Raw genomic sequence first — 18,822 nt, forward strand, 5'->3', positions numbered from 1 at the left:
AAAAAAGTTTGGAAAAACAAAAAGATTACCCTTGAGACTCCAGGAAAATTCCACTTGCATACATCATAGAATTATTAAAACAGGAAAGACTGTGTAAGGTCATCCAAATCAATTTCTTTCTTTCAATTAGCCCCCCAGACTTAGTGATGACCAACAGTCATTTTCATTGTGAAGTTCAATTGTACTAATATGTACACTATACTTACTATTTTGAAAGACAACTTTTTTTCTAAAACATGATTCAGGTTTAGTAGAATCCCACACCCTCATCAACAGAATTATTTTCTTCTCCAAGATACAGTTGTGTTTAGGTGTTCAATAAAATAACTGAAAGTCCTTCCAGTGTTACAAATGAATACTAATTGGTCCCTAGTAGTTAGTCAACTATGCTACATGTAACTCATTCCAAAGATCAGACAGATACATATATTTCGATTGTTGATTTGAAATCTCTCAGTTGAAAGTGCATTTTTGTTCTGTGTAGTAAGGAAAGATTTTTAAATCATGTTCAATTCTATCATTACAGACCCTCATAAATTATTTCATTATCACAAGTGCTGACAGATCAAACTTGGCAGGTTCACTTTACAGAGGTTTGGAATGAGCTGAAGGTTCATCATCATCTCTCCTCTAGTTTCAGGCCGAGTCTGTGTGCAGAATACCTCTAAGCAAGGAATATATCTAACCCTTTATGGCCCTGGATCCTCCTCTGGATTTCTGAATGGAAATATTTTGTGTCATTTGAGATATGAAGCCAATTAATTATGCTGCACGTTGACCCTCATACTGGTGAGGTAGTGCCTCCTAGGGACTGGCTACATCATCACAAGTATCGTTTTTCTTATTTAATTTCTTCATGCCTCCACTTCTTTTTCTAAATGGATGATACTGCATGCTCTTCCTATATTTATAGGTTTGTGATAAAAATCATGCATGATAGTTTATTTCAGGAAGCTTTGAAAGTGAAATGGCTATCTCATAAAAATTATTCTTATTATCACTCCTAGAAGTAAGACTTTTGTAAGAAAAACTTCTGAGAAAGTCAGATATGGATGCTTGAGTGAGCATCTTTATTTTTATTCTTATTTTTGAGACCTAGTCTCGCTCTGTTGCTCAGGCTGGAGCACAGTGGCACGATCTTGGCTCACGGCAACCTCTGCCTCCTGAATTCAAGCGATTTTCCTGCCTCAGCCTGAGTAGCTGGGATTACAGGCACCATGCCCAAGTAATTTTTTGTATTTTTAGTAGAGATGGGGTTTCACCATGTTGGTCAGGCAGGCTAGTCTCGAACTCCTGACCTCGTGATCTGCCTGCCTTGGCATCCCAAAGTGCTGGGATTACAGGCATGAGCCATCACGCCAGCCTTGAGTGAGCATCTTAATGGTTAAATCTGACCATATCATTTTCCGGTTCAGAAATCCCTTACTCACGCAGAACAAAATCCAAAGTCTGTCTATGCTATCTGGACCCAGCTACGATACTTTCGACATCTGGACCCTCTTCCCACTCTGATCTCACTCTTACTCTTTCCTCTTATGCCCCACAGGCCTCCTTGCTGTTCCAACATCCCTAGAGACTGTTTTTGGGGCTCCTTGCACCCTTCCTCCAGTAATTCCAAGGGTGGCTGGCTGCTTAAATGCCCTCCTCAGTCACCTCGATCCCCCCATCTAAAAGGGCAGCTTGTGTCCATTTTCACCCCTGGGTCTTAACCTTCTTTCCATCACTAACTATTGACACTATATTATATATTTCTCTGTTACGTGTTTTCTGTCAGTCTCTTCCATGAGTAAACTCCAGATGGAAGGAACTTTTTTGCTGTGTATCTGTGATACCTAGAATTTCATCAGGCAGGTCAAAGGGGATGGATGAACACGGAAGTAAGTGAATGGCCCCTGAGTCTTCTGCCAGCTGCTCTCTTGGTTACAGCATGTGGCACACAGGTGGACTTAGGCAGATGCCTTAAAACCGATGACAGCCACATGGGAAGGATGGAAGAGGCATAACTGATTAATTGTGTTCAATTCAACATAGCAAACATTTACGAAGTCCCTATTATGAATAAGATCCTATGTTGGAGTTGATAATTCTCTCATCTGCTTCTCTAAAAAAGGCTTATAATAGGTGGTTTCCATACAGACGAAACTAAAGCAGAAAGATTTCCTCAGCCAGCTAAGACCACTTCTTCTGATTTCTGCTGAAATAAAATGTAAGTTGACAAGCCTTTTTGAAACTCTACTATGAGCAAGGCACTGTGCTGCTTATTATCTCGACTGAAACATTTCACAAGGATGTCACTCTTTCAGCTTTAAATAACGGCAATCTAATACTCAGGATAAAGAATGTGTGCAGTACTACAGCATAAGATTATAGACTTTTGCAGACCTACATTAACCTGAGTGCTTCTAAAGGTACAAATGTCAAAGTTATTAGAATTCTGTTAATTCTGATAATGTACCCACAGTGTTCATTGATGTGAACTTTTGATGGAGATGAGAATAAAAGTGCCACTACAAATTAGTCAGAAACATATATTTTTCTCATTATTATTCTTATTATTATTTTGAGATGGAGTCTTTCTCTGTTGCCCAGGTTGGAGTGCAATGACATGATCTCGGCTCACTGCAACCTCTGCCTCCTGGTTTCAAGCGATTCTCCCGCTTCAGCCTCCTGAGTGGCTAAGATTACAGGTGTGTGCCACCACACCCAGCTAATTTTTGTATATTTTGTAGAGACAGGGTTTTGCCATGTTGGCCAGGCTGGTCTCGAACTCCTGACTTCAGTGATCAACCTGCCTCAGCCTCCCAAAGTGTTGGGATTACAGGTGTGAGTCACCATGCCCGGCCTTTTTCTCATTATTAGCTGAACATTTAGGACTCATTTTTGTGCAAATATTCATACAGTTTATTTCTGGTATATTTACCTATACAATGTCATAGGAGTAAATTTTAAATGCACACATATATTAGGGCCTCATTACCCAAAAGTCCTGGAATAAAAATAGTGGAAGATAGAGTAGTATCTGGCACAGTTAACATTAGTTAACAGTGAGGACTTACTGTGTCCCTGACACTCTTCTGGAGGCTCGAAGGGATTAATTAAATTAGATGGATTAATTCATTTGACAGTTACCACATGCCCATGAGTACCATGGTGGGTACTCTTACTATTCCCATTTAACATACTAAGAAACAGGCACAAAGAGGTTAAGCATCTTGTCCAAGGTTAGTAGCGGTGCCAGAATTCTGCACAACAATCCGTGCTTTTAATCACTGTATTATGAATGAACATGCTCCAAGGAGGCATGTATTCCACCCCGGCAGATAAGAAAGAAACACTCTAAGTATCAGAGTTGAGAGAAGAGCTCTCTCAAAGTAATATGTATATATTTTCCAAAATACACAATAATGACTATAAGGGATCAAAGGAGCCAAAGATAAGTACTACCTGGGGTAGTATTGAGCAGGAACTTGAAGGAGGGGTGGGTTCTGTTTAGGTAGATGGGAATAGAAAAGTGTTCGTATGGTTTAACATCAGACAAAGGGCAGAATTAGGAAAATCTATTTGGGGATCAGGGAATAATACAAGAGCAAACTTTTAGGAAGTGCTTACTAAATAAAAGGTGAAGAGCTTTCCAGATATTATAAAACTAAATCTCCTAAACATGATAAGAGGTAACTATAACTACCATGCTACAATGTGGATAAAGTAACATGTCTGGCTCTGTCTGACGTCAGAACTCACACCCTTAATCTACATTATAAAGTTTGTCTAGGAAGTTGAGTGGACATAAGACAGGAAAGTTAGGCTAAGGCAGACATGGAGGAACTTGATTACTAAGCTAATATATTTACACCATATTCTGTTTGAAGGAGCCACCACTAGGAGGATCAGAGCAGGTGAAGGATGTGAGTAAAGCAGGTTTGCTCCTGCAGGAATATAGAGACTATTGAGCTCAACCTTGGCTGTGTGCTAGAATCACTGAGAGGCTTCTAATAAAATACCCCTCTGCCCCTGCTCCTGGTCAGCTAAATAAGAATCTCTGGGTTGCTCAATTCCCTCATTTACTTAAAACTTTCCATTGCCAAGATAAAGTCAAAATACTTACCTTGGCATACAAGGTTGTCCAAGGTCTGATCCTTGTTCACCTCTTGTGTCTCATACCACCCATCTTTATTTATTTATTTATTTATTCATTTATTTAGGGACAGGGTCTTGTTCTGTCACCCAGGCTGGAGTGTGGTGGCACGATCTGGGCTCACTGCAACCTGTGCCTCCCAGGTTCAAGCGATCCTCCCATCTCAGCCTCCAGAGTACCTAGGACTACAGGCACGTGTCATCACGCCTGGCTAATTTTTAATTATTATTTATTATTTTTCTGTGTGTGTAGAGATAAGATCTTACTGTATTGCCCAGGCTGGTTTCCAACTCCTGGACTCAAGTGATCCTCCCAAAGTCTTGGGATTACGAAGTCTCTGAGCCACTCCACCTGGCCTTAAGTCTCTTTCCTCTGATTTCACCAAACTCTGCTCATTCAAAATAATTTGGGCCTGTGCAAGCTCTCTCTTGCCCAATGACTTTGTTTTCTTTTTGTTTTTTTCAATTGTTTCATTGAAAACCCAAGGACTTCAGAAAAGCTTTTCTTTCTTTTCAGAATGCTTTCGTTTCATATCTTCTCAAGGCTGGACTGTCTCTTTTTGTCAGCCTAAGGGTCACCTCCTCACCTATGTACTGCTTGATCATTCTGCCTGAATAAGTTGCATAATACCTGCACTCTCGTGCCTCAATGTGCTATCATCAGAGGACTTCATGTTTTGTTAGTGTGTGTTTGTGTAGCTGGACTCTAGACTCCACAAGGCCAATGGACTTGTTTTGCTCACCCCATGCATAGTCAGAGCCCAGCAGTAATATCTGTGGCATAAATTAATGAGAAGGCATATCTTAAATAACTTAGTTAATGTCACCCAACTCATGAGGGCAAAGCCTGGAGACAACACAAGCTCTAAACCATCGTGGTGCTCTGCTGGAATATGGTGGTTTGCTCATTCATTCTTTTGTTCATTCATTCAGAGAACGTGTTTTGGATATGTGCTAAGCCAGTTGCTAGGGACACAAATAAAATGGTCATTGATCCTGAGAACATAATCTGGACAACTTTAAGTGAATACAGTCACAGAGGGAGCAGGGCACTGCCAACTGATTTCAGTGCTCAGCTTGGTTTCCTCTAAGCTTCTGCACTGAGGCTACTGCACAGTAGAGACATTCTCAGTCTAGTGGCCCATGGTGAATTTTCAGACAAATCTGAAGGTTTTGGATTGAAATAGTAAAAAGTTTGAGAACAAAAGTTTCATCAATTAATTAACACGTCAAAGGGTATAGATCAGAAGAGATACTATGAACCACAACTTATATACATGAATAACAGCTAAAAACAAAACAAACAAATAATAATTTTTGCAGAGCACTTCACTACAGCATAACAAACAGAATTTTCCAAAACCCAGACCCATACAAGATTTTCTATCTCATGCCTTCTCTGTCTCTCTGCTCTTTCAATTCTCTAAGAGAGGAGATCTCTGTGGTTTTCTCTGTATTTCTAGCTCTGTGTGCTTCTCATGTCTCTGGAAAATCTAAAGTGTCCTCAGTGAAGACTTTCTGGCCCTCTTCAATCTTCCCAAGGCTGATTCTTGAAATGTTGCCTTAGGATGTCTTTCCTTTGGTTTAAAGTTTTGTTCCTATTAATATTTTAAGTGTCTCTTTAGTCTTAGTGGATATATCTTGGTGGTTATATATTACCCCCAAATTTTTTCTAGGGTGTAGGTTCTTTTTTTTTTTTTTTTTTCTTTTTGAGACGGAGTCTCGCTCTGTCTTCCGGGCTGGAGTGCAGTGGCCGGATCTCAGCTCACTGCAAACTCCGCCTCCCGGGTTTACGCCATTCTCCTGCCTCAGCCTCCCGTGTAGCTGGGACTACAGGCGCCCGCCACCACGCCCGGCTAGTTTTTTGTATTTTTTTAGTAGAGACGGGGTTTCACCGTGTTAGCCAGGATGGTCTCAATCTCCTGACCTCGTGATCCGCCCGTCTCGGCCTCCCAAAGTGCTGGGATTACAGGCTTGAGCCACCGCGCCCGGCCAGGGTGTAGGTTCTTGGAGGAGGTCTCACCAGAGGCCTGAGGCTAGCCTTGGTGAATCCGTGAACTATGCTGTATATGGGAGCAACAGCATGAATAGCAGGATATAATCTGAGACATAGCTTTAGGCTCGATGTACAATGCAATCACCACTTCTTTTCTTTTAGCAACAGATTGGTTTGACCAATAGGCAACAGGTAACAGGTAACAATGCTTCATCCTTGTCATCAGTTTTCACTGTTTTTTGGGGATGTGTTATTATTGTGGCTTCTTCAGAATAGTCAAGTAATTTTCCTTAAAAGACAGAAAAAATAGGCAACATGAAATTAAGCTGATTAAAAGAATGTGAATGGGGAAATAGATCAGCCTAGTGTTAAGGATATTAGCTTTGGTGACATTTGAATTCTTACTTCCATTTGCAGACTCCATGGTAATCTTGGTAATCGCCTCTCTCCACCCTAGTTCCCTCTTCTGAAAATGAAGAGTGTAATAGTACCATTTTATAGACCCCTAGAGATGCTTCTCAGCTGGCCTACTCTTCTGGTAAGGGCATGAGTCCCATCAGGAGTGCTCAACCCTCATGACCTCATTTATACCTAATTACCTACCACAGGCACTACTTCCAAATACCACCATATTGGGGGTTAGGGCTTCAACCTATGAATTTTGGGAGGACACAAATATTCAGCCCAGAGCCGTGGGATAAAAAGAGTTGGTGCTAAAATAAGAAGGATTGGGTGGACGATGTTTAAGAGGGCAAATTTCTAGTCCCTCTCCTTAATGCTACACTCCTGTATGTTGGTAGAAAACGGAGGTTTATTCTTTGGAGAAGAAAAAACGTGGAGGTTTGAGCCTGAGAGTGAACCCATGCGGTGGAGAGTACAGGTGTGGTACTGACAATAGAGGATTAAGAGGCCATATGCATAAGGAGTGCTGATTTCAAAGTCCTCAAGCTGACTCGTCCAGTCAGAACTCTGGCAGCCAGATTTATCCTTGAGGCAAGGGACAGGAAGTGCACTCTTTGAGAAAGCTGCCAGCCCAAGAGGAAAGAATAAAGACACTGACCCTGAGGCTTCTTAACAAAGGGCTGCAGTGAAGGTCACCCTAAAGAGCAGGGGCTCACGTTCAGCTTCCAATCCCTTTTTCAATCTCCCACTCTGCGTTTGCTTTCCTTTCTTTTTATATCTCAGAAGTTTACTTTGAAAAATTAAAATCTTGGGGTGGGCATGGTGGCTCACACCTGTAATCCCAGCAGTTTGGGAGGCCAAGGCAGGCAGATCACTTGGGGCCAGGAGTTCGAGAACAGCGTGGCCAACATGGTGAAACCCTGTCTCTACTAAAAACACAAAAAGTAGCTGAGCATGGTGAGTGCCTGTAAACCCAGCTACTCAGGAGGCTGAGGCAGAATAATCGCTTAAACCCGGGAGGCAGAGGCTGCAGTGAGCCGAGATCGTGCCACTGCACTCCAGCCTGGGAGACAGAGTGAGACTCTGTCTGAAAAAAAAAAAAAAACAAAAAAAAAACTACAGAAAAGTGGAAAGATTAGTGCAAAGGATACCCGTATAGTCTTTACATAAATTCAACTGTTAACATTTTGTATACCTTCTCTTGCTCTTTCTCTACACACACTTTTTTTTTTTTTTGACACAGATTTTCACTCTTGTTGCCCAGGCTGGAGTGCAATGGCGCGATCTTGGCTCACCGCAACCTCCGCCTCCCAGGTTCAAGCAATTCTCCTGCCTCAGCCTCCTGAGTAGCTGGGATTACAGGCATGCACCACCACGCCCGGCTAATTTTGTATTTTTAGTAGAGACGGGGTTTCTCCATGTTGAGGCTGGTCTCGAACTCCTGACCTCAGGTGATCCGCCCGCCTCGGCCTCCCAAAGTGCTGGGATTACAGGCGTGAGTCACCGCGCCTGGCGACATTTTTTGTTTTTTTTTTTTTGGAACCACATGATATTTTCTCATACTCAGGCAAAGAAGGAATAGCAGAAATCTAAGTAAAGTTCCTAATGTGGAGATGGGATTCCAAACAAACAAGGAGACGAAGTCTTTTGGGAAATAAAGTCTATGCAGAGAGAAAAAACTTTAAAAAACACAATTGTTAATGTCTTCAGAGAGGTTGTGCCTATGAAACAAGGATAGGATACTATTATAAAAACCTTTAAAAAAACACAAAATAGATGTATTGGAAATCAAAATGTAATCACAGAAATTAGAAACTAAAATATAAGGCCAGGCACAGTGGCTGATGCCTATAATGCCTGTACTTTGGGAGGCCAATATGGGTGAATCTCTTAAGGCCAGGAAATCAAGAAATTGAAATAAAATTTAAAAGTAAAGTGACAAAATCCATAAGGTAGAACAAAAAGACAAGGAAAGAAACAGTAAAGAAAAAGTAATAACATTACAGTATCACTCTTAGCGGTCTGTTATCTGAAAAAGGAAATCCGGACAAAAAGAATAGAAAAATAGAAGGGAGGATTTCATTAGTAAGATGCTTAAGGAGATTTTTCTGGAAACAAAGCATGTGAATTGCTAGATTGAAAGAATCTATGGAGTACCTAGTACATCAAAGCATACCATCATGAAATTTCAAAGCATAGGCAACAAAAAGATTTTATAACCTTGTAGGAGGAGTAGGTCGTTGGGGAGACTGTTCACTCAGAGAGGACCAAAAGTCAGAGTGGCTTCTTAATCATAGCAACAATGCAGGAAGCAAGAAGGAAGGAAGGGAGCAACACCTTCACCATTGTGAAGGAATATTATTTCTAAGCTAGAATTCTGTGCCCCTCAAACTTGTAATGAAACGTGAGGGTAAAACACTAGATCTGAAAAATGTGTCTCCTCTCATCACGCACCTATCCTAGGATACCACTGGGGAATACCCTTATTCAACATGAGGGAATGACGTAGAACTAGGAAGACATGTACAATTGAAAACAGGATATCCAGCGCATGAGAGAAAGAGAGAGAACCTGTGGAAGGAGAATTGCGCCCCGGTATAGAGGTCAGTGGCAACAGGCTGAATATTTTTGGCCCCCATCCCACAAAGAACCATATGTTGCAGACTGAATCCCCAATGTGGTGGTATTGGAGGTGGGACCTTTGGGAGCCGATTAGGTTCTGAGGGTGGAGCCCTCATGAATGGGATTAGTATTCTTCTAAGAGGAGAGGCAAAAGAGATGCTCTCTCTCTCTCTCTCTCTCTCTCTCTCTCTCTCTCTCTCTTCTCTCTCTCCCTATCTCTCCCTCTCTACCATGTAAGGACACATGAAGACAGCCATTTGCAAACCAATATGTAGGCCCTCACCAAGCACTAGAGCTGTTAGTGTCTTGACCTTAGATTTCCTAGCCTTTAGAACTGTGAAAAGTAAATTTGTGTTGTTTAAGCCACCCAGTCTATGGTATTCTGTTACAGCAGCCTGAACTGACTAGGACAGCAGCCATTCAAATGGAAGCAGCCTGGCACAAAAGACAGGTAGCTAAGAGCTGTCATCACCATGCCTGCTATTGTAGAACCAGTTTTTTAACCAGATCAAACTCCTGAAGGATGTACTCAACCAGAGCAAGGGCGTGTACCAGGAAGGTGGGAGCCGTCATATCCAGGAAATCAGAATCCAGTCTTGGAAAAAGGCAAAGCAACTTCTAAATACAGTAGAAAAGCAAAGGCCAGCATGACAACCAAGTAGCGGCTCTAAGAGGGAAAACTGCCCAAAGAAGGAGAAATATCTAAAAAAATTTACCTAATGTAAATTATGGAACCCTGTACTGAGAGGCTGTTGGAAGTAGTAGGAAGAACTAGCAAAAAGCAAAGAGAAAAGTAAGAAAATGAAAAAGCAAGGTCATTTATTAACTTCAGGAAAAACTAAATGTAAAAGGAAAATAATCATTGATGCTTCCATATGAATAATATTCGCATAGCATATGAATGAAAATGCTGAATATAGATTTAACCAAAATTGTAATCTAATCACATTGGGATGATAGAAGAGGAGAAAGGGGGATGGCAGCATAAGAGAGTCTATCCTTTTTGCCATAATAGGAAATATATAAATGATGTTTAAAATTGATTAATAGGGCTGGGCATGATGACTCACGCCTGTAATCCCAGCACTTTGGGAGGCCGAGACGGGCAGATCACCTGAGGTCAGGAGTTCGAGACCAGCCTGGCCAACATGGTGAAACCCTGTCTCTACTAAAAACACAAAGGTTAGCCAGGCATGGTGGCAGGCACCTGTAAACCCAGCTACTCAGGAGGCTGAGTCAGGAGAATGACTTGAACCTGGGAGGTGGAGGTTGCAGTAAGCCAAGATCGTGCCACTATACTCCAGCCTGGGTGACAGAGTGAGACTCCATCTCAAAAAAAAAAAAAAAAAAAAAAAATATATATATATAACTAGTTAATAGACACATAGCAGTACATGTGTGTTATTTAGAAGTATGGAGATTTTGAAAGTCTCAGAAAAAAACTGCTAAAAGGGTAAAAATACTTACTTCTAGAAAGCAAGACAGTATTATTTTTACAAGTTTTCAGTATTATATAACTTTAAAAATTACATGTATGAATTATTTTAATAAAATAATTAAAAAATTGAAATAGTCCATATCAGTTCTCCCAGCATGTCTGGAATCCAAAAGCCTCTCGATAAAAGTTCTTTTTCTTATTGTGGTATTGTTATTATTGGAAAGAGTCTTGGCTTTTTGTCAGATGATATTTAATCTAGTAATATCTGACACTGACTCTTTTTGAGGATTTAAATGGGGCATTTAATTCTTTGGATCTCAGTTTCTTCATTTGTAAAGTGAAGGGGGTTTGGCACATACAGTCAGGCATTGCTAAACAACAGGGGTACAGTCTGAGAAATGCATTGTTTGGCAACTTTGCTACTGTGTGAACATCTTAGGATGTACTTACACAAACCTAGATGGGATAGCCTACTGCATACCTAGGCTATATGGTATAACCTATTGCTCTTAGGCTGCAAACCTGTACAGCATGTTACTGTACTGAACACTGCAGGCAACTGTAACACAATGGTAAGTATTGGCCTATCTAAACATAGAAAAGGTACAGTAAAAATGAGACGTTTTAATTTATTCTTATGGAACCACCGCTGTATATGCAGTTCTTTGTTGACCAAAATGTTGTCATGCCACTCGTGACTGAATATATAATCTCTTAGACCTGATCCAGCATTATTGTGCTATGAATAGGATCTTTGATGCAGAATGCATACACTGATACGACGCTGTCACACATGAAAAACTTGGCTGCTGTTAGGGTAATGACTTTGATCTGGGCCATGGAGCTGAAAAGATGAGGAATGTCTCAATTATTGGTTCAAGAACATGAAAGGCAATTGTGAGAAAGGGAGGGCTCCAGCACCCTAAAGGACAGAAGAAGACAATGTGATTTTCATCTCTGAATAAGTCTTAACCTTGCAGAGCTAATGTATTAAATAGGGTGATGGACTTGAATGCAGTCGTAAAACAAAAACCCTAAAGGAGCATGGGAGGTATCGCTGTATTGTTTGGAAAGAAGTCAGCACACTACAGTGGAAAAAGCTCTGGCCTGGGAGTCAAATCATTTGAATTCTAGTGTTCATTTTGTTGTTAATACTCTAGGTAAGTTTGGACAAGCTGTCTCGTGGCTTTTGTCCCAGCTTCAGGACTGGTGAAATAAAGGTTGGTTTGGTTGAGTTTCTTCCATTAATAGGGAAATAAATCAAATCTGGAGCTAATGGGGATGTTCATGGACTGAGACAAAAGGTTCAGGAAAAACAGAAGCCAGATGTCCTGGAGCTCTGAGCAGGGCTGGTATTCAAAAGATTGAGCAACCAGGGTGGCACAGGGACAATCCAATCCGAATGAATGCTGGAAGCTACATTTGAGCGCAAACTAGAGGCCTGCAGCAAAACTACAGGCTACCTCTTCAATTGTGGGATTAAAAGAGAGATCTGAGGTAGAGGTCCCAGGGAGGGGTGGGGAAGAGGACATTCAGAGTTTTGGGGTATTGGAGAAGCAGCTATTTACCAACCAATATGGAAATATTTCAATATATATGTATTTTTTGAGATGCAGTTTTGCTCTGCCGCCCAGGCTGGAGGGCAGTGGCGTGATCTCGGCTCACTGCAACCTCTGCCTCCCGGGTTCAAGCAATTCTCCTGCCTGAACCTCCCTAGTAGCGGGGATTACAGGTGTGCACCACCACATCTGGCTAATTTTGTAAAAAAATATTTTTAGTAGAGATGGGGTTTTACCATATTGGCCAGGCTGGTCTTGAACTCCTGACCTTAAATGATCCGCCCACCTCAGCCTCCCAAAGTGCTGGGATTACAGGTGTGAGCCACCATGCCTGGCCACATTTCAATATTTTAACAACTGGTATAACTGCAATGGTATGCCCCTGCTGGAGGTGAGAGTGCTATCTGGGTATTAGGAGACAGTGTTCCTTCAGACATCATTGTTAGGATAAACCGAGATAAAAATTCAGGAAACGTTTTTTTCTGCCCTTGTGTCCCACCACTTAATACTCGGATTTGAGGGACAGAGTATCTCTTTGGCTTAGTTTAGAGTCTATGCCCACTAACTAGGGGAATAGGTAAAAAAAAACCGGCAAGCTGAATGACAACCCCCCTGCAGCTGCATACAATGGATTGGAGGTAATTTCCTAAAGGAATTCAGACTTCTGCTACCAAGGGTGAGGTACGAAGTACTTAACAGCTGGTACATCAAAGACATCAGTTAGATGGGACATGGGCCCTTGACTATGAGGCACGGTCTGGAAGACACTTTGCTGTGCTGGCCATCAACCCTCTGTTACCAGCTGTGCTATTGTAAGATCAGGGCAAATACGGGTGTCCCAGAAGCAGGAATGGGGTAGTCAGCATGGATAGGGGATCATGAGAAAGGAGGTCCAGGACTTGCGCCATGGTTATTGCTTGTAAGTATGGCATATTATTATCAGCTGGTGCCTGCTTACTGGCTGAGTATGAATGTAGAATGGACACCAGACTGGGGGAAAAGAATCACAGCTGGGTGTTACAGCGAGGTTGGAGTAGAACTGCAAATATTTGTTCAGCTGAAACTGGGGTTTGCTACAGCTTGTGTGGTGGTATTTTTTGGTTATCACAATGCCCAGGAGATGGTTGGGTGCTATTGGAATTTGATTGATGGGGCCAGGAATGAGGTAGTCATGCTGTCCCACCCAGAATGTCAGTAGTACCTCTGTTGAGAAACATGGAAAGGAGAATCTTCCAGAAGGGGCAGCTAAGAGAGTACAGTCCTGTGCAATGGGCAGAAGAGGGGGGATAGTACCAGTTTGGGTAACATAGCTACCATTTATTAATCGTTGGTTATGCATTAGGTCCATAAACACATCTATTATTTAATCCACATGACAATCCCTTAAGATATAATTAATTACCCTCCTTTTTTTTTTTTTTTTTTTTGAGACAAGGTATCACTTTGCGACTCAGGCTGTAGTGCAGTGGCCCCATCTCAGCTCACTGCAGCCTGGAACTCCTGGTCTCAAGTGATCCTCCTGCCTCACCCCTTCAAGTAGCTGGGACTATAGGTATATGCCATTACACCTGGGTGTTTTTTTTTTTTTTTTGTAGAGACAGGGCTTCACCATGTTGCCCAGGCTCGTCTTGAACTCCTGAGCTCAAGTGATCTACCTACCTCGGCCTCCCAGAATGTTAGAATTACAGACGTCGGCCACTGCACTGGCCATCCCCTCTTTTTACACATGAGGAGTTAGGCTCAGGGAGGCAAAATAACCTCACCAATGTGAGACAAGAAAGGGGCAGAGGTGTGCGTGCAGTCCTTAGAGAGAAATAGGATCACAGTCAGGTCACAGACTTGGAATGAAACTCTGGGGAAGAGTTGTTGTGTCCTGAAATCAATTACTGTTAGAAGCTGGAATTTTTGGTTATCTTTGAAAAGGCCCCAGATATTCATATGCAGTTTTTTTTTTTTTTTTTTTTTTTTCTAGATCGAAGGAGGGAAACTTCAGTGGGGTCTTCTGGTCTTGTTTCTGTGATTCAGTTCTCAGTACTCCACCAGACTCTGAGGACTGGCCTTAAGATCAGCGTTGAATAACCTCTCTGGAAGCTGACACTTCACACACAACTGCAACTAAATGGAAAACTGAAACCAGCCATTCTGATTCAACATTAACTGAGGCTTATCTACATTTAAAGTGAAATGCAAGAAGTCAAAAGTTAAGGAGAAGAAGGAAGGATGAGTTAGAATTCTTGAAAAGGAACCCATTTTATGATTACTAAATCAATACAAATCATCACATAAGATTTTTATCAAGCAAATATTATGCTTATCTGTGGGGTTTTGCACACATATTTCACATTTTAAAATCATCAGGCAACCTCCCATTCCCAATTATCTGGGTTTTTTTTTTTTTTTTGAGATGAAGTCTCGCTCTTGTACCCCAGGCTGGAGTGTGATTGTGCGATCTCGGCTCACTGCAACCTTCGCCTCCTGGGTTCAAGTGATTCTCCTGCCTCAGCCCTCCGAGTAACTGGGATTATACAGGCGCCTGCCACCACGCCTGGCTAGTTTTTATATTTTTAGTAGAGATGGGGTTTCACCATGTTGGCCGGGGTGGTCTTGAACTCCTGACCTCAGGTGATCCACCTGCCTCAGCCTCTCAAAATGCTAGGATTACAGGCGTGAGCCACGGCGCCCGGCCAATTTTCTGTAATTAAATGATTGGAACTACCCCCTATCTTTTACCTAAACTTTGTGCTAACATTGCAACTACCTCCCCAAAGGGAATTATGAGAAAAACTTATGCTAGTCATCTTCATGTTGTTAAAAATGAACACAAGAGTAAACTTTTATTAGTGAGAAGGGGAATCAGAATATGAGGATGGTAGACACTTGTATAGGGGCAGAGGGAAACAGACCTAACTAAAGTGGTGGTTGTCTTCAGGAATAAATACTGCATTTCAGGAATTCTAGTCCCTATGTGTGGATCTAGGCTGAATGGGTGCCTTTTCAGATACCGCCTCTCCCAAGCCCCGCACAGACACGAGGTGGCGCTCTCCCTTTGCAGTCCTTGGAGTCGGAGCGGGTCTCCTAAAAAGCCGCGCCGGCTTCCTGGCCGGAGAGAATTGCATTCAGTGAAGCGCGGAAGCCGAATGGCGCCTTGCTCGGGCCGCACCCTGTGGCTGAACTGAGGCCAATTCCTAGCGACACCGAAGGACGCGGGGCGGCAGTGGGGGCTGGAAGGGGCCTTCCACTCACCCCAGCCGCAGGACCCCTGCTGCAGCTCGGAGCACGCGCAGCGATGCAAATAACACATTCGAGGAGAGCAGAGGAGGTGGCTAGCAGCAGCTTGGACAGTTGGAATGTCGCAGGGACCACCTTGCAAATAACAGTCCTTCTATAGGGATTCTCAGCTGGGCATGATGGAGGCAAATTTGGAAACCCAAGAGTACTATTTGCTTTCCTCTCTCTTTGCTCCATCACCAGCCTTTGGTGGTGGTGAAATATTCTTTTCAGTTTTCCAAGGCAAGAAAGTATTTTCTCACAAAATAGGGTTCTGCTGAATTTTCAGTTTCCACCCACCTGCCCACTAACATCTGTAAAGAATCGGGCATGGATGGTGGGGACTATGGGTCAAAAATAAGTAAAGGTGTTGACTTTTCTAGAGGCCCCACGCAGCAGGTGAGCTCGAGGGACCGAGTCTCCGGAGAGCCAGCGCGGGGCCCTGGTGGCCTTCTGTTCTTCACATCTCAGGGTAGAGCCTCTCAAAGAGTGGCCTGCAAAGATCTGAACCACCAGCGGGTGTGAAAATTGCAGAGTCCCTGGTCTCACCTCAGGCTCCTTGAACCAGAATCTCTGCGGGTGGGGAAACGGCAAGTTATGAGGTACAACCACACGAAATTGCCTACATTCGTCCTTTTGTAACCTACAAAAATGTCCATTTTGATACCGCCAGCTGATTCCCCTGCACCTTAAAGTCTGAGCATCGCTGCTTTGGCGTTTTAGAGCGCTTGGACTTGTTCACAAGAGGAAGAGGGAGAAGAAGAGGCTCGAAGGCGGCCTTCATAGTGGATACCTCTTTCACTCGGAGTGCAGGGTCTTTGACGCGGGAAGGCAAGGTCTGTCTTTTGGAAATGGGAAGTGGGCACACAGCACCTGAAAATAGGAGGACTCGAGACCTCCCAAAGCGAGCAAGGGGCCTGGTTTGGGAGCTTGCACTAGCTTCTGCCCCAGTGGAACGGAAAAAGCCCGGTTCGCTGTCGGCGCACCACAGCCGGCTGCGGCGCGCACCTGGGGGTACCGCCAGGTTCAGGGTAGGCGAGCGCGCGGGCGGCACGGGCTGGCTTCTCCACATCTCTGGTAGGGCGGGGATGGGGGAGAGGAGGAGGAGAGAACGTGGGGGGCGTTATGGGTTTAGGCCTGCCTCCCACCTCCCCACCTCCCGCCCCCGCGGCCACCCTCCGCTCTATAATTGGCTGCCGGCGGCACTTCCTTTCTTCTTATCTGATCCTGGGCGCCCAGCTGCAGAGGCGGAGGCAGCTCCAGGAGGCTGGGAGTGGAAGCGCAGCGGGAGAAGGAGAGGGAGAGAGAGAGAGAGGCTAATTAAAAAAGGGTACTCTGAGGGAAGACAGCAAGGGCGGTGCGCCGCCAAGGACCAACTCGCGGCGGAGCTTCGATCTTCCGTAGCCGCGGAGAGCTCCCAACCTGGGCTGGAACCTTGCCCAGCACAGGTCAGTTCGTCTTTCTCTGCTCTTTTTCGGCTCGGCTTCGAAGTCCATTCATGAACAAGGAAAAGGGGAGACAGCGAGCCACCTGCAGATGCAATGCAGTTCCATGGACTTTCTTTTCACGCGCGCGCCCAGGATGGCCTGGGGACCTTTGGCATGGGATGGGATGGGACGGGTGCACCTGGATGCCTTTTCGCGGGGCTCACGGTGCAGGGAGATTAGAGGCATTGGGTGGTAAGAGCGCAGAAGTATTGGAAATATCATGTGCTGCTCCGGGAAGCTTTTCCTAGTGTTTGGGTGACGTGAGCATGTGGCGGGAAGAAGCTGCGTTTGGCTGCGGGACAGTGGCGGCTCCAGCATTTCCATATAAGAAGGGGCTTAACAAAGGCGGTAATTTGGGTGGGATCCGTCTTGAAGGGCTGTGTGTCCATAAAGAACACGCAGTTTTTATTTAGCTTGTGTTTGTGCTAACTTGGGAGAGCTGCTGATGGAGATCACAGGCGATGAAACTCACCCAGTCACCTGTTGGCACTTCTACAGATTTGGGTAGCTGAGGACCAGGCGCTGGACGCGAAGGGAAACAGCTAGGCAGAGCGCGATGATGGAGGATGGCGACGGTAGGCGCTCCTCCACCTCTCTGCGCCGGGAAGCTGGGATACTTCGTGCGTTTTGCTTTGGTGCCAGAAGCCAGGAGGTTGCAGTTTTGAGAGAGGCACCGCCAGGTTGTAATGTTGGAGAATCCTCTCCGCTTTAGCTTGCCGACCTCTCACTTGCCCCCTTTTATCTCTCTGACACCCCCCGCACCCCGTGTCCCCTCAAGCCTCCTTTTACATAGCGCCTGGGCAGATAGGCATCCGGGGCAGCTGGGCTTTGGCACACGGAGCCTTTACAGTGGCCTCAGTCTCAGGGCAGAGCCTGGAAGCCGCCGGCAGATCCAGGACCACAGGCGCTCAGATCTTGGTGCTGGGTTCCTGCGTCCTCTGTGGCTCAGGGTTGCTCTGCTAAGGACCAGGAGGGTTTTGGACCTGCCCTTACGGAAAGTGTCCAAATGAAGCTTGTATGCAGCTCTCACACGGGCCAGGATTTTCCCCCAAGCATTGCTTCTGGAGCTGCTGCTGAGAGCCGCATTACTTCTGCAAGTTCTGGAGAGTTCTCTGTTGACAGCAACTGAAGGGGGTGGGAGTGGGGGCAGGAACAAGAGAAAGATGGGAGTAAGTCTTTGGTGGCTGTGGAGAGGAGAGCAGAAATGAAAATGGATTTTCCTGAAACTCCCCTGTTAAAGGCCTTGGGGCCCTTCCTCTACTGAGGGACAGGGAGGGTAGTTTTTATAATACTTGCAGTAGGTGATGGGCTCTATTGAAATCCAGCAAACAGGCTTTAAGCTGGATGCAATGAAGACCTGGTGTTCTGTTTCTGACAGCGTGGTCCAGTCTGCATGTAGAGAACTCACTGGTAAATTTAGAATGAGTGAAGGAATAAATGAATGAATGAGCAGCATGTGGATATTTGGTTTTTCAGAAGAGTAACTTGGATTCCTCTGAACTCAAGTGCTTCACTATTATAAGGTAAACTTCAGGATAGTTTTGTTTACTTGTTTTTTAAACAGCTTTATTGAGATATAATTCATATACCTCTCAACCCATTTAAAGTGTACAGTTCAACGATTTTTAGTGTTTTCACAGAGTAGAGTAAATCCACAATTTTATAATATTTTAGCACCCCCAAAAGAAATCTTGTACCTATTAGCAGTAACTCCCCATTTCTCCCTAACCTGCTGCCCTGTCTGTATGGATTTGCCTATTTTGGACATTTCATATAAATGGAAGTATACAATATGTGGTCCTTTGTGACTGCTTCTTTTACCTAGCAAAATATTTTCAAGGTTCATCCATGATGTACAGGCTATCTTTCTTACTCTCTCAGTAAATACTGGGTATCCATCCTCTCCTTCTCCCTGGG

General features: G+C 44.0%; 1 protein-coding gene across 3 annotated transcripts in view; it reads left to right on the forward strand.

Annotated features, from left to right (window-relative positions):
* Positions 1-16,637: 16,637 nt before the first annotated feature.
* COL14A1 (collagen type XIV alpha 1 chain) overlaps positions 16,638-18,822 on the forward strand; it is a 251,199-nt gene continuing 249,014 nt past the window's right edge. For all 3 annotated transcript variants that reach the window (XM_033202599.1, XM_033202600.1, XM_033202601.1), the window contains exon 1: positions 16,638-16,866. The gene's annotated coding sequence lies outside the window, so the exon portion shown is untranslated. The remainder of the gene's footprint in view (positions 16,867-18,822) is intronic.

This window comes from Trachypithecus francoisi, unplaced genomic scaffold, assembly GCF_009764315.1.
Source record: "Trachypithecus francoisi isolate TF-2019V2 unplaced genomic scaffold, Tfra_2.0 Lachesis_group7, whole genome shotgun sequence".
NCBI lineage: Eukaryota > Metazoa > Chordata > Mammalia > Primates > Cercopithecidae > Trachypithecus > Trachypithecus francoisi.